This window comes from Mirounga angustirostris, unplaced genomic scaffold, assembly GCF_029215605.1.
Source record: "Mirounga angustirostris isolate CCGP_5_RB_7025 unplaced genomic scaffold, mMirAng1.0.hap1 SCAF_4, whole genome shotgun sequence".
Classification (NCBI taxonomy): Eukaryota; Metazoa; Chordata; class Mammalia; order Carnivora; family Phocidae; genus Mirounga; species Mirounga angustirostris.
Genome location: NW_026991712.1, coordinates 133,436,466 through 133,449,480, shown reverse-complemented (window position 1 = coordinate 133,449,480; position 13,015 = coordinate 133,436,466). Strand labels below are relative to the sequence as shown.

Genomic DNA, 13,015 nt, shown 5'->3' with positions numbered 1-13,015 from the left:
TGCCTTGAGGATGAATGATTAAGATTTCTCCAAGTTAAAACAAAGAGTGAAGATCATTCCTGGCAGAGAAAAGCACTTGCAAAAGCATGGAAGAGTGCAGAGGCATCGTGGATGTGTTGGGTTGAAGAAATTGACATTTACATGATAGGCTATGTGGAAACCAACTAGAAAGCTATTTGGAGAAGTCAAAGAAAGAGAAGGGAACATGATCCAACATTCCAGCAATGATTACGGAGAGGAGGAGCCACATTTGAAAATCTGTCTCATTTGTGACATTGAAAGAGAAAAGTGGTGGAAAATATAGAGTGGAGGATGATTCTTGAATATTTAGGTTAGGAGACTGGATGAGTATTAATTCATTAGCTGAAAGATGGCAGGACATTAAGAAGGTAGATTTGGGGGGAAAAATAACAAGAGCATCAGTTTAAATGACAATGAGAGTAGTCAGAGAATCTGTACAGGAGCAGAAATTCGCTGGGGAAAACAATCTGAGATATTTACCTGAAATGTAAACTTTCCTAAAAACTTTATTACGTTTTTAATTTAATTCCAGTATAGTTAATGTACAGTGTTATATTAGTTTCGGGTGTATAATATAGTGACCAATTGTATATATTACTCAGTGCTCATCATGATAAGTGTACTCTTTAATTCCCATCACCTATTTCCCCCATCCCCCCACCCATCTCCCCTCTGGTAACCATTTATAGAAAACAAACCATATTTGTTTTCTATAGTTAAAGGTGTTTCTTGGTTTGGCTATCTTTTTCCTTTGTCCTTTGCTCATTTGTTTGTTTCTTGAATTACACATATGAGTAAAATCATATGTTACTTGTCTTTCTCTGACTGACTTATTTCACGTAGCATTATGCTCTCTAGCTGCATCCATATTGCAAATGGCAAGATTTCATTCATTTTTATGGCTGAATAATATTCCATCATATATATATATATATATATATATATATATATATATATATATATATATACATATACACACACACACACACACACACCATTTCTTCTTTATCTGTTCATCTGTCAATGGACACTGCTTCCATAATTTGGTCATTGTAAATAATGCTGCACTAAACGTAAGTGTACATATATCTTTTTGAATTAGTGTTTTCATTCTTTGGGTAAATATCCAGTAGTGCAATTCCTGGATCAGAAGATACTTCTATTTTTAATTTTTTGAGGAACCTCCATACTGTTTTCCAGAGTGGCTGCACCAGTTTACATTCCCACCAGCACTGCATGAGGGTTCCATTTTCTCTACAGCCTTGCCAACACCTTTATTTCTTGTATTTTTAATTTTAGCCATTCTGACAGGTGTAAAGTGATATCTCATTGTAGTTTTGATTTGCATTTCCCTGATGTGAGGGATGTTGAGTATTTTTTCATGTTTCTATTCACCATCTATATGTCTTCTTTGGAAAAATTCTTCATGTCTTCTGCCCCATTTTTAAATTGCATTATTTGTTTTTTGGGTGTTGAATTGTATAAATTCTTTATATATTTTGGATAATAACTCCTCTTATTGGATATGTCATTTCCAAATATAGTCTCCCATTCAGTAGATTGTCTTTTCGTTTTGTTGATTGTTTCCTGTGCAGAAGCTTTTTATTTTGATGAAGTCCCAATAGTTTATTTTTGCTTTTGTTTCCCTTGCCTCAAGAGACATATCTAGAAAGAAGTTGCTATGGCCCATGTCAAAGAGATTGTTGCCTGTATTCTCCTCTAGGATTTTGATGGTTTCAGCCCTCATATTTAGGTCTTTCATCCATTTTGAATTTATTTTTGTGTATGGTGTAAGAAAGTGACCCAGTTTCATTCTTTTGCATGAAGCCATCCAGTTTTCCCAACATCATTTGTTGTAGAGACTCTCTTTTTCCTATTGCATATTCTTGACTCTTTTGTTGAAGAATGATTGATCATGGGTTTGTTTCTGAGCTTTCTATCCTGTTCTATTGATCTATTTTTGTGCCAGTACCATACTGTTTTTATTACTATAGCTTTGTAATATAGCTTGAAATCTCAGTTGTGATACCTACAGCTTTGTTTTTTTCTTTTTTTTAAGATTGTTTTGGTTATTTGGGTTCTTTGTAGTTCCATCCAAATTTTAGAATTATTTATTCTGGTTACATGAAACATGCTGTTGGTATTTTGTTAAGGCTTTCATTAAATCTGTAGATTGCTTTGGGTAATATGGACATTTTAACAGCATTTGTTCTTCCAATCCATGAGCATGGAATATCCTTCCACTTGTTTGTGTTGTCTTTAATTTCGTTCATCAATGTTTTATAGTTTTCAGAGTACAGGTCTTTCATGTCTTAGGTTAAGTTTATTGCTAGATGTTTTATTCTTTTTGGTGCAGTTGTAAAGGGGATTGCTTTCTTAATTTCTCTTTCTGTTGTTTTATTTTTAGTGTATAGAAATACAATGGATTTCTGTACATTGATCTTGTATCCTGTGGACTTACTGAATTCACTTATCAGTTCTAGTAGTTTTTTGGTGGACTCTAGGATTTTCTATATAGAGTCCTATGTTATCTGAAAATAGTGAAAGTTTTACTTCTTCTTTACCAATTTGGATGTGTTTTATTCTTGTCTATTCTTTTTGTTGTTGAATTGCTATGGCTAGGACTTCCAGTACTATGTTGAATAGAAGTGGTGAGAGTGGACATCCCTGTCTTGATCCTGATCTTAGGGGGAAAGCTTTCAGGTTTTCACCATTGAGTATGATGTTAGCTGTGGGTTTTTCATATATGGCCTTTATTATGTTGAGCTATATTCCCTCCAAACCTACTTTGTTGAGGGTTTTTTATCATAAATCAGTGTTATACTTTGTCAAATGTTTTTTCTGTGTCTATTGAAATGATCATATGGCTCTTATCCTTTCTCTTGTTGATGCAATATATCACGTTGATTGATTTGTGAATATTGAACCACCCTTGCATTCCAGGAATAAATTCCACTTAATTGTGGTGAATAATTTTTTAAATGTATTGGAATTGATTTGCTAATGTTTTGTTGAAGATTTTTGCATCTATGTTCATCAGAGATATTGGCCTGTAGTTATCTTTTGTTTGCAGTTCTTTATCTGATTTTGGATCAGGGTAATGCTGGCCTCATAGAATGAGTTTGGAAGTTTTCCTTCCTTTTATATTTTTTGGAATAGTTTGAGAAGAATAGGTATTAATTTTTCCTTTAAAGTTTAATAGAATTCACCTGGGAAGCCATCTGATCCTGGACTTTTGTTTTTTGGGAGTTTTTTGATTATTGATTCAATTTCATTGCTGGCAATCAGTTTAATCAAGTTTTCTATTTCTTCCTGATTCAGTTTTGGGAGGTTATATGTTCTAGGAATTTATCCATTTCTTCTAGAAACCAGTTTCTGGTTTCTTTCATCTGTTCCAATGTTTTTTTAGTTTCTATTTCATTTATTTCTGCTCTAATCTTTATTATTTCCTTCCTTTTGCTGGTTTTGTGTTTTGTTTGTTTTTACTTTTCTAGCTCCTTTAGATGTAAGGTTAAGTTGTTTATTTGATATTTTTCTTGCTTCTTGAGATAGGCCTATATTACTATAAAATTCCTTCTTAGGACAGTTTTTGCTGCATCCCAAAGATTTGGACCATTTGTTTTCATTTTCATTTGTCTCCATGTATTTTTTTATTTCTTCTTTGATTTCTTGGCTGACCCATTCATTGTTTAAGAGTCTGTTATTTAACCTCCATGTATTTATGCTCTTTCCAGATTTTTTCTTGTGGTTGATTTCTACTTTCATAATGTTGTGGTCAGAAAGGATTCATGGAATGACTTCACCCTTTTTGAATTTGGTGAGACTTATTTTGTAACCTAATATGTGGTCTATTCTGGACAATGTTCTGTGTGCACTTGAAAAGAATGTGTGTTCTGCTGTTTTAGGATGGACTGAAATGTAAACTTTTTTTTAATTCTTTTTTTTTTAAATACAATTAACCAACATATAGCACATCATTAGTTTCAATTGTAGAACTCAGTAATTCATCAGTTGCATACAACACCCAGTGCTCATCACATAATGTGCCATCCTTAATGCGCATCACCCAATTACCCCATCCCCCCATCCATCTCCCCTCCAGCAACACTCAGTTTCTTTCCCATAGTTAAGAGTCTCTCATGGTTTGTCTCCTTCTCTGTCTCCCATTTTACCTCCCTTCCTCTATGATCCTCTGTGCTGTTCCTTATATTCTTCATGAGTGAAACCATATAATAATTGTCTTTCTCTGATCAACTTATTTCACTCGGCATAATATCCTCTAGTTCCATCCATGTCAATGTAAATGGTAAGATTTCATCCTTTCTGATAGCTGAGTAATATTCTAATATATATATATATATATATATATATATATATATATATATATATATATCTCACATCTTCTTTATCCATTCATCTGTCAATGGACATCTCGGTTCTTTCCATAATTTGGCTATTGTGGACATTGCTGCTATAAATATTGGGGTGCAGATGCCCCTCGGATCACAATGTTTGTATCCTTTTGGGTAAATGTCGATGGTATTTTTAAAAAGAAAAATAGTGCTTTTGCCTCTTACTCCAATATTGACATAGTAAGGTTGTACATATTTACTCTATTTCTATTTAAAAGTGGAAAATATCTAAAATATATGATTACATGCTCTTTAATTTCTATACTGTGCTCAGTTATGTCTGTTATAATATATATAAAATAGACCATAATACTCATGATAACAAGCAGAAAAAAACTAATTATTCTAAATAGATTCCCTTTACTTTGGGGAAAATATTTTTAAAATATAAATGAAATGCTTATTCTAAGAAGCTAAAAAGATTACTCTAATTACCTGGTATATTCATTTATATCAGCGTCCATCTTATTCCCTACCCTGAACTGGGCATGCTCTTAACCTCAGCATACACATACAAACACACAAACACGATGCATATAAATTCATTTAATGAATTCTTTTCTAATATTCTTAAAGACTAAGCAGATGGTCCAGGAGAATAATGAAATTATGTTACTTTTCTGCTTCAGATTAGATTTGGCCCTTGGTTCAGCGCCAGTCTAGGAAGACAGTTGTTGCTACTCACGGAGAAAATAGGTACATTTTGTCTCCATTGATGCTCATCGCTGTACCTTGTTTTGTTCTACATACATCTAGAAAATGTGAAATAGAAGGAAGATTTGTCCAGACAACATTCATATGTTTATATCACTATAATTGCTAGAGGTGGATTGAGTTCTAACTGGGTTCATAAACAAAGTAAAACATTGAATTCATATTACTATAAGAATTATTTGCTCTGTGGCATCCTGTATTAGTAAGAAAAGTAAATATTCTTGGTTTAAGCTTGGTACAAAATTCCAAGGTCAGTTAACAGAAGTGCTATCAGGAGGCATTTCCATTTGAAAGGATCCATTAATGACAATGGAGAACAAAATCTTAGAATTTTTTTCTTCGCCATTTATTCATGTTATTATAAAAGCCCTTCCGTGAAAATACAATCAAATGAGACATTAAATTTTATTAACCCTTCACATATAAAGATGTATCCTTTATATAGTTATTTATATCATTCTCTTTAGTGTACCCACCTGCTCAAAAATCATGGTCAATCATACACTTAACAAAAATATCTTGATTATTCACATATTGTTCTGCAACTATACCTGAGAATGAGACTAATTATTTAAAGGAGACTCTTTCTGTGACTGAAAAAATGAGACAGCTATGGGATTGGCAGAAGCCCTTATCCAAGAGGGGAGAAGAGAGTTCCCAAAGGTGTTATTTAAAGGCAGTGATTGGTGAAAAATAAAAATTTTCCTATTTGTAAGCCATTGAGTTAAGTTCATTCAACAAACTGATTTTATAAGCATAAATTAAAAAGGAACAAATAAAGGAAAAGATTATAAACACCTCAAATTATACTTTGTTCTATCAAGCTGACAATGATTGAAAATAAACTGATAACATCTGCTTTGCAAAGAAATAGGTATCATATATAATACTCTGGATAGTATTAATTGGTACAATAATTGAGCAATTTTGTAATATTTATCAAAAAGAGTAAAAGTGTATAAATTCTTTTCACCTAGTAAATGCATAAGAACTTGTATTTGAAATTGTTTATGAAGGCATTAGTTACAATTGGGGAAAATGGCAAACATAAATTTATAGGAAATATGTTTCCAGGAACTTTTAATAATATGCGAAAATGTTCATAGTTTAATGCTAAGTAGAAAAGCACAAGACAAAACAATATATTTAATTTTAATAATATACAAATGTGTTGTAAGTTTGTGCATGTGTGTATGTGTATGTATGCATGTATTTAGAGTACAACCTTAAATGAGTGATAGAAAATACTCCAATATGTTTATAGTGCTGGATTTCTGGATGATGGGAATGTAGTGAATTTTATTATACTTTACTATATTTTCCAAATTCTTAATAATAAATATGCATTACTTTTATATTCTAAAGAAAATTACAAGTGAGATTCTAAGTAGCAATATTTTGATTAAACAGAATTATGTGACCACAATGTCTAAACAGCTCTTCTCTCATTAGTCTTATTTTTTCTCTCTGCCAGTATGATCATGATCATTAGAAAATTATCACTCAGATATATTTCACACGATCTGGTAGTTAATAGTGTACTTTCAAGGTAATATAGTTTCTATTTCTATTCTCTTTCAAACGTTCTTCAATTTACTTCCATTATCAGTTTAGGATGTCCATATTGAAATATAGTGCTCTCTCTTTTCTATTAGAACTTCTCCTTCTAAATAGGATATACCCGTCCTTTTCAAATTTTTCAAGACACTTTTGAAATCTTTATTTAAGTCTTTGGGTTAAATTTTTAGGTTCAAGTAGTTTATTATATTCATTATGCGTAATGTTTTTATATGACACAGAGAGAGAGGGAGAGCACAAGCAGGGGGAGCGTGGGGGGGGGGGAAGCAGGTTCCCTGCCGAGCAGAAAGCCCGATGAGGGACTTGATCCAGGACCCTGAGATCATGACCTGAGCTGAAGGCAGATGTTAAACCAACTGAGCCCCCCAGGTGCCCCATCACTATGTGTGTTGATGCAAGACATTGAGAGCCATTTCTTTTCCAACATGTTTATTTCTGAGAATGAGGGGGTAACCTATCCATTTTGTTATTTTTGTGATGTCACATATGTTGTTCTTCAGAGTGTCTAATTTTATACTTTTGTTGGACAATTTTAGCTGCACCTGAAATTGCAGTTTTAAGTCTTCTTCAAACAGTTGGTGAATCTAAGGCCAAATAAAAGTTCCATCTTTGCCTCTACTCATTAATCTGTACAAAGAGAATTTCATATTGCATGTCTGTCTTGGATTAGGAGAACAACACCAACAACAAAAGACAGAGCTTATGATCTAATTAAGAACTCACACTACCTCAAGAGAGTGACCAAAAAAAAAAAAAAATTGTAATAAGTGTTTGCCTATTGGGCCCTGATTTTAATAGACATTGGAGAAGAGCCACCTAACTTTTGAATGGAAGCTGAAGAAAGGAGTTGTGTTAGTTTGCTAGGGCTGCTGTAACAAAGACCCCAAACTAGATGGCTCAAACAAAAGAAATTCATTGTCTCATAATTCTGGAGGCTAGAAATACTGAATCAAGTCTTGTCAGTGTTGATTCCTTAGGAAGACTGTGAGGGATGGATCTGTTCCAGAACTGTCTCCTTGGCTTATAGATGGATCTCTTCTCCATGTCCCTTACATCTTCCCTCTGTGGTGCATCTCTCTCTTCACACGGTCTTCTTTTTATAAAAATACCAGTGATATTAGAGTAGGGTCCCACACTACTCTGGTATGATTTCATCTGAACTAATTACACCTGCAGCAAACTTATTTTCAAATTCTGAGGTACTAAAGGGTAGCACTTCAACACATGAATTTTAGGAGGATAAAATTCACTTATAACAGGGATAGTAGAGGAAAATTCTTCTACAAGGATAATCCCTGAGTTTAGCTGAAAATGGTAAGGAAGAGATGATCTGGCAAGAGAGTTCAGGAGAATAGGAAATACAAAGGCACAAAAGCATGGAATGTAAGGTGTGAGTGTGGTTTGAAAGGAGACTGTAGTTTTGGCAGAGGCTTATATATTCTCAACTCAGTTATATAGGATTGGTAGTAAAGGTAGCAGGGAGACTGTGAAGAATTTTACATGTGTTCTGAGTTTGAATTTTAGAAATATTTACTTTGGTAGCACTGTGATCTTTGTGAAGTAAACTCTGTCTACCGAAAGGACCCCATTATTTAGGCATGCTCTTTCATTCCAAGAGCTCTCCTGCCTTTTTAAAGTCTTTTCCAATTCTCTTTGCAAAAAGTTTGCTCCTGATTTTATTCTCTTAATTTTCTCAAATCCTGTTGCCTTTCACCATTTCCTAAATAATTTAATTCAGTAAGAATTTAAACAAACAACAAAAATCCCATATATAGCATTTATTATTTACAACATGAATAAAGATAAGTATTTAAATACTCAAGATGTTTAATTTGTTGTATGAAATTGTACTTTTAATCTCATATCACGGAGTAACAATGAAAAAATCTCAGAATCATAACAAAGTAGTTCCATTTTAAAATGAGTCTGATTTTGCCATGTTAACTTTCATGAACATTTCATTCAACAATTATTAAATCTCTGAGTGCATTATCATATGCCTTTAACTTCCTTGCAGAAAGCTTCTTAAATTAATTTTTCTTTTATATTAACTCTTTTTTCAGCCTGAGGGTGACATCACGTAGGCTTATATGTTTCATGAATCTCTTAAGATCTTTCCAATTATAAAGTAACTGCCTAGATTTATACCCAAAGCAACCTAATTGATTAAAAGATTATCACTACAAGCCCTGTTTATTAGTTGAGCTTCAGAACTGTAACATTTGCTCTGTCCTGAAGGCACAAGTACCACCATCAACAGCATTAATTAAAATATTAACAAACACAGATAATATTAGAAGTTACCTATAGTTATGATTGAAGAATGAGTATAAAGCAGCATGAAATACCATCTAAAAATGCTGTCTTCAATCTGCTTATATCAGATTGAAAGCCTAGGTCTTTTATCATGTCATGTGAAGGGCACCATATTGACATGTGTCAACATCACAAAAGGCAAGGAATTCTTGAGACGTGACAACTACATGAAAAATACTTTCTTACCAGCTCCTACTAAAGCTCCTACTCAAGAAGATGTGAACGACTTCACATAAATTGACTCTTTACAAAAATAAATGTTGGCCATCATGTACCCAGATTTTCATTAAAAAAATATTTAATTAAACTATATCTAAATGTACTGTATGTATCTCTGGCTTTTCCATAAATCATGCTGAATAATTGATCTTTTCTTAGTAACTCAGTCATCATTAAGAACATAAACCATTGTCTTATATCATAGTATAAAAATATCTCAGGAGATATTAAGGTATAAAACCATCATCTGAGTAATTTATTCAAGGATGAGATAAGTGATTAGGCTACGGTTCCAACCAAACGTAACTTTCTAGTTATTAAATAGCTTATATCTGACTATTTCCATTATATTCTCTTATTCTGTATCTCTATATAAACACGTCTTCAGATCCTATTCCAGAAACATTATTTTAGGTTATCACCTTATGAAAGTTAAATCTTTGAGAGTGTCCTAATGCTTAGAAATTTGTTTCTTCATACTGATCTTGACTGAGGTTCACAACTTGCCTGAAAGTAACATTCTTCAAGAAATGTAACTGTAACAGTTTTTTAAAGAATCAGAACTTTTCAGAACACTAGGGTGGCTCAGTCTGTTAAGCGTCTGCCTTCAGCTCAGGTCATGATCTCAGGGTCCTGGGATCAAGTCCTGAATCGGGCTCCTTGCACCGGGGGGGAGCCTGCTTCTCCCTCTGCCTGCCCTTCCTCTGCTTGTGCGCTCTCTCTCTCTCTGACAAATAAATAAATAAAATCTTAAAAAAAAAGGAATTAGAACTTTTCCCTGAACTTGAGCTATTTTTAACCTAATCTTGAAGTTTGCTTTCTACTGTCTTCTATAGCTATATTTGCATATTTAAGTAAATCAGTAGATAAAAATTCTAAGACAGGATGTGTGGACAGAAAAGAATAGAACTATTAAAATATTGTTATGCATCTATGTGGTACAATAAGGAGAAATTTTGAGTAAGCTTGTATATGCCATTACTTATTACAAATCTTCTCTCAAGAGATTTTTTTCCAGATTGATTCTATAATCCTTAGGTTGATGTTCTTTAGGGTAGTTAGTGATAAGCTGACAATATAAATGGTAAGGGGAAGGAAGACAAGGAAAGCAACCTTAGTTATAGTCTGGAACAGTTAGAGAAGACTTTAAAAAGAAAAAAATTTGATCTTCCATGAATGATCCAAACTCAATTACTGTGGATTTTTTTTCTAACAGCATGCACTGTGACTAGTAGGCAAGGAAATAAATAAAGAGTAAAACAAAATATTCCATTTATTATTCCAAGAAGTTCCAATTCACAGAATTTTGTAACATCTGGTACTGTGATGTTTTAAGACCTGCAAACAAATTATAATAGCCAACAAATAAAATCATTCAGCATTATTTATAAAGATGTAAAGGTGTTACCATAGATTGGCTGGATGAGTTTAGATGAAGAAAATGGATAAGGGACATTCAGTATTGGGAGTGGTGTAAGTTAGGAATAGAATTGGAAAAATGTACTTGTAGAAGTAAAATAGCTGAAAAATTAGGTTGAAGACAGCTTGAATGTCAAGCTAAAGAATCTTGTAGACTAACCTTTCCTAAAATGTGTGATTCAGAATGCCAAATCCTAATTACAGTGATAAACTTAAAGTTTTTAACTTTTTAATTTTTAAAAAAGTGGTTTAGGAAACACTGGTTTGAACAAAGATAGGCATAATTCTTTATCACAAGACCTCTCTGAGCCCTTAATATGCTAATGTACACTGCTTATTTCTTGGAGGAAAATACAACTGAAGAACATGGGCTGGGAAATAATGCTGTTGAAAATGTGATGCAGTGAAGCTTCTAGAACTGGGGAATGGACATACATTTTAGAAAATTAAATCAAGATATTTAATATAAGTGACAATATATAAAATGATAAAGCACTGATATTTTCTTGTACAGCAATTATCATAATGTACAATTATAGATTTATTTGAAAAACTTTTTATTTAATATTCATCTCCCTCACAATCCAGTGAATTCATTAGAGCAGTGACCAGAGTTCTTTTACTCACTGGTATTTCCTACATATAGCCCAGTACCTAGCACATTGTAGACATTTAATAAATATTTGTTGAATAAATTATTGTAGAGGAAAGATATCTGGAAATAGTATACTTTTGTTCAGTATTATTTCACCAATACTCCTAGGAGATGGCAAGGGTCTGAACTAGATTGAGTGCATGGTAAAGAAAGGAAGGGGAAGATGTGAAATGTTTAATATAGAAGAAGGAAAAAAAGGATCAATAAAAGATGACTCCAAGGTACAGAATTGAGAGAATGAAAGCACAACTAATCAAAACAAGAAATCAAGAAAGAAAGCAGTGTCTGTACAGAGTAGGAGCTTAATAAATACTTCCAAATTCTGCCTTAGACAAGTTGAGTATTAGTTAAAGATTGGTAGTTCGTTAAGCAGTTAGGAACTATATCAGGGATAATGGTTTATATTAGAAATCATTCATAGAAACTCTTTGAAGTCTCTTTGAAGTCAGCAGATGAAAATTCCTGGGAAGAATGTGCAGAGAGAGAATGGAGCATTGCTATTCTTAAAATAAGTAACTTGTCGGGCGCCTGGGTGGCTCAGTTGGTTAAGCGACCGCCTTTGGCTCAGGTCATGATCCTGGAGTCCTGGGATCGAGTCCTGCATCTGGCTCCCTGCTCAGCAGGGAGTCTGCTTCTCCCTCTGACCCTCCCCCCCTCATGTGCTTGCCCTCTCTCATTCTCTCTCTCTCAAATAAATAAATAAATCTTTAAAAAAAAAATAAGTAACTTGTCTAAAAGCAGAACTTAGAAATATTTAATAAGCTCCTTCTTGGTACCAGGCATCATGCTTTCCTTCTTGATTTCTTGTTTTGACTGCTGGTATAATAATATCCGCATTAAAAACCGTAAAGGGGTTTGTCCCAATATCAGTCCATCAATCTTCATGAAGATAAATCGGTTTGCTTGTATTGGTGGCAAATCAAACCATGTGTAACAGTTGTAGGCTTTCAGATATTGTAATGATAAAATGAAAACAAACCCATGAAATCTGAGTATTTTTGAAATATAATTATTTCAACAGTCAAAAAACAAAGAAAGAAGCCTCAGATGTTCCACTTAGAGTCCTAGAATCACCATGTATGTTGTCTGGATAAGGAGGTTTCAGAGACATACTTGAGGTTAGGTAATAGCTTTAAAGATGTTTCTTGAAGTAGGACATGGAGAGAGCTTGGCAGGTTTCCATATCCCTGTGGCACACTTAGTGAAGCAAAGGGTTTCTCAGCAAATAAATTAGAAACATTGTCATTTGAAAAATGTAAGACTGTGCCAACTAATGAGGACAGCCAGAGTATTTATCACAAATATTGGAAAGATTGGACTTTCTTTTGTCCTTTTATCTTTCCAGGTATGGAATATTAGGTAAGGATAACATGGACAAACATGGGTCTAAAATCCTAGGGAACACAGTGGTATTGAAATTAAGGTGTTTTGATACACATATTCTTATTGTTTGAGTCAACTACTGCAGGCATAATTTTCAAGTGGTTGAAATTATCTTTCATTTAATCAATAGAGAAGGATTTGAAGAATATAGCAAGATGAGTCTTTTTGTTACTTCACCTAGGTTAGTCCAGGTTAGCAAGCCCTACTGTAAAATTGCATTTGGCTCTGGGACAGTGTTGAAAGGGAAGCTATTGACTGCACACAATGGTACAGAAAAAGAAAAATCCTCTTTAGCAAT

At 33.5% G+C, this 13,015-nt stretch overlaps 1 protein-coding gene across 2 annotated transcripts in view; it reads left to right on the top strand.

Moving 5' to 3' along the window:
• The window catches only part of LRRC7 (leucine rich repeat containing 7), a 959,434-nt gene that overhangs the window by 614,383 nt on the left and 332,036 nt on the right, over positions 1-13,015 (top strand). The window lies entirely within an intron of this gene.